A 3,616-nucleotide genomic window follows, 5' to 3' on the forward strand; every position below is an offset into this window, starting at 1 on the left:
GATTGATGATGCCATTGTGCATTGTTTTGATTGAGAGTGAGTTGAGTAACATTGACAGAGTGAAGAACTCTCAACTCCCAATCTATCGTTGCTTTCCAATGTTCATCTCTCTCTTGGGTAACCTTTTCTTTCAGTGCATCTTCCTTAACTTTTGACAGCTGGATCATTGGCACTTCATCAGCTTCTAATAATGGTACTTGGAAATATTCTTTGCCACCTAGACCTTCTGCTAGCTATGTTTCCATCTCAACAAAAGAGATTGAGGGAATATCAATATGTGGCTGCTCTGGCATACCTACTTCTTCCTGCGTCTCTTGCCATCCTGGTTCTCTTTTCAGCTCGGTTATTTCCTTGAGCAGCTCTTCTTCTTGTTGTACTTGCATTGATGCCAAGTCTCTACGTTGTGACTGCTCTAGCTTTAGCTCTAGCTCGAGATCTTTATTCTTTTTCTCTAGTGCTTTGTACACTTTGTCTGTAGCTTTGATCGAGGCAACTGCGAGATTTTCTCGTATCTATTGTAAAAAGGTTGCCTAATCGTTGATCCTCTGCTCTGAATATTGCAATGAGGTGTTTGCTATGTCTAGCTGCACTTGGATATTTTGAATTGACAGAGTTGTAGTTAAGATTTTGTTAGTAACCTCTGTCAGCTGTTCGTCTTTGGTTTTGCAAGCATCTGTCAACTTCATGCGAAGTTCACCTAACTCTTCCTTTTTCTTTTGCTGTTTGTCTCTTGCTAGATGGTGTTGTTCAGCTTCAACTTTCAATTCCTGGACTTGTTTTTGCAGATCAGTGATGACATTCAATCTGTCTTCTAACTCTCCTTGGAGAGCATCGATCACCATCTCCAATTCTTTAGCCTTTGTGCTATGGCTAAGTGCTGCTGATCGGAGTTTTTTTGTCATATCCTGCATTTGCTTTGCATATTCATTGACTTCTTGTAGAATTATCTCATCATTGGTCTGCCAGTCTTCATGTTTTGTGAGCTACCTAGACGTTCCGACAGTCTCTTGTGATTCTCTTGGTGGGGTTGTGGTGGCTGGTTGTGGTAGCGGCCGTGTTTGTTCTTGCCCTTGAGGCTGTGCTTGGGCCTCTCCTGCTTTGTTTGCTTGAGGCTTCGTGGATGCCTCAGTTGTTTCTTGCTGGGTGGTGGCAGATGGGGTTTCCTCTGTTTCTTGTTCCTTTGTTTGCTCAAATCTTGTTGACTCCTCTAGTGCAGGACTTGCTACCCTTTCCGGCTCTGGTTCTTTTTCTTTGGCTTGCTCCGGAGTAGTTGCTGCCTGTTGTGCAGATTCTCCTGCCTCTTTCTGTTCATGCTCTTTTTCTTTAGTGGGCTCTCCTTGAGTGGTTCTATCTATTGGTGATGGTGGTGGGATTGGCATTGGGTGGTCGTGATGTTCCGTGCAGGGTGCTTTGTTCCTGGTCCTTTTACTTCAATAGGTACCCACTTTGCAGGGTCCTTGTTGCCTTGAGCTTGGCGGCTTCATTCATAAGAGTGCTTCTCTCTCCCAAAACTTGCCTACTTCTGTTGAGGCTCCTCTCGATGTGCTACCACTGCCTTTCTTTTCATTTCTTCAATGCAAGCTCTTCTTTCCTCATTGTCTGAGCTTTCACTGCTATGTTTTTTTGAAGAGCTCTCGGCAGAATCTTCATTAGATTTGTAAGTTCTTTTGGTGGACCTTGTGGCTCGAGGGGATGGTTGTGTAGACACGATCCATGTGTTCTGATCTGGGGCAGGTTACAAATTGTCTGCCATGCCGATAGCATGGTAGGAAATTCTTGTGAGTACCTCAGGTGCTCCCATATATGCTATCTTACCCTCTTTCTTTGTCCCCTTCAGTGTGGATAACACATATTGTGCGTGGTTGATGGGTTGCCTGGTTGTTGACTTTAACATTTGTGTAAATGTAGTCGCAACTGCATGATTGGGTATTGTGTATCTTGGTGGTCTCTTTGCAAGAAAGTGAAAGTGTTGAGGATAATCATGCTGGTTCTTCCACTTGATTCTGGATAAGATCGACAAATGTTGCAGCAATGGTTTCCTTGGTGAAGGTACCTACCGTCTTTCTATCCCTAGCTCTCATAGTCATCCCTTCTGTTGGAAATTTGAGGGCTTCGGCCACTATCTCTTTCGTAATTACCACTTCAACCTTGTTCCCTTGGTGGTCAGAGATCTGGGTTGTTCCATCTTCCTTGATGGTGGATAGGAGTTCATAAGCTTTCCGAAAATCTACTTCACATGGCTCTTGTTTGTAAAACTCTTTGAGCCCAAGCGTTTGAGCCCAAGCCTTCTGTTAGCCTCTTTTGTCTCAAGTTTTTTGCTGCAACATCATAGACCTCTTTTGATAGAAGATGTAGTTCTACCTGATGTCCTAGCTTCTTCACTTTTGAATCTACCTGTGAAAACCGTTGTGTTATTCTCCTCAAGCTGTTCTGTAGACAAATAGGTCGCTTTGGCTGTCTTTACTGAACTAGGGTCCAGTTGGTATGGTGGTAGCTCTTGCAGCTTCTCCTTTGAGAGATCCTCTTCTTGGCCTTCTCTGCAGCTTGCATGGCTCCTATTAAGTGAATAGAGTGTCAAAGTTAGCAAATCTGGTAGATTCTGCTCTGAAATGTCTTTCAGTCTGAATTGCTGACAAATTTGGTCCAATTTGCTTCAAATCAAATTTTGAACATGCAAAGATATATACAAACATGTAAAGATCAAAATCATGAAGTCCAAACAAAAAATTGCAACAAAAGTAAATAATCGCGATTATTTACAGCTGAGTAATTTTGTCAACTTTTTGCAAATTTGGCACCATAGGCTTGAAGTATATATCAATGAGATACTCTAAGTGAAGTGCGGGCTCATTTGAGTGCATAGGGTGAGAATGGTGTAGATTTAGGCTTTAGTTCTCTAAAACAGTAGATGTAAAGGAATTTTGAGATTTTGAGCTCCAAATTTGTTCAAACTTGGTTAGTGGGCTTAGGACATCATGTAATTTGGTCCCATTATGGCAAAGTTGCAATATTTTCCCATCTTGGTAAAAAAGTAAATAATCGCGATTATTAACTTTTTCATCAAAGCGAACATTTTTGGTGCAACTTGGTTCTATGCATGGTGTAGACCCTATGTATGTGATATGAGGTGATTTGGATAAATGTGACTCATAACTCAAAAATTGGTTTGAAAGGACTTCTTTGCGTTTTTTGGAAATTTTCCAAGTTATAATTGATCATTTTGGCTCATACTTGAAATGTGGCATATAATAGGTGTGTACAAGTGATAGGTGAGGTGATGACACCAATTTCAAGCCAAAATATTACAGAAGTAAATAATTGCGATTATTTACAACAACCAACTTTTTCTTGTAAAACTTGAGAATTTTGACCTAAACACATTCTATACACCTAAAACAAGTCCTAAATTGAATTTGGTAAAATTTGGTCTTGCCGGCATCACTTTCTGCTTTGTCGACTTTGAAATCACCAATTTTTGTGACTGCATGGTGTGTAGAGTTGGTTAGTCACTTTTGAGGCTATGGACTTGTCCGCTACATAGTACTGAAGCAACACATCCAGTTTTGGCCCATTTGGAGTCAGTTTGACGTTGTATGTCAAATTTGATGCTTTGTAG

This window comes from Adiantum capillus-veneris, unplaced genomic scaffold (genome assembly GCF_014529385.1).
Source record: "Adiantum capillus-veneris isolate H3 unplaced genomic scaffold, ASM1452938v2 Hic_scaffold_979, whole genome shotgun sequence".
Lineage (NCBI taxonomy): Eukaryota > Viridiplantae > Streptophyta > Polypodiopsida > Polypodiales > Pteridaceae > Adiantum > Adiantum capillus-veneris.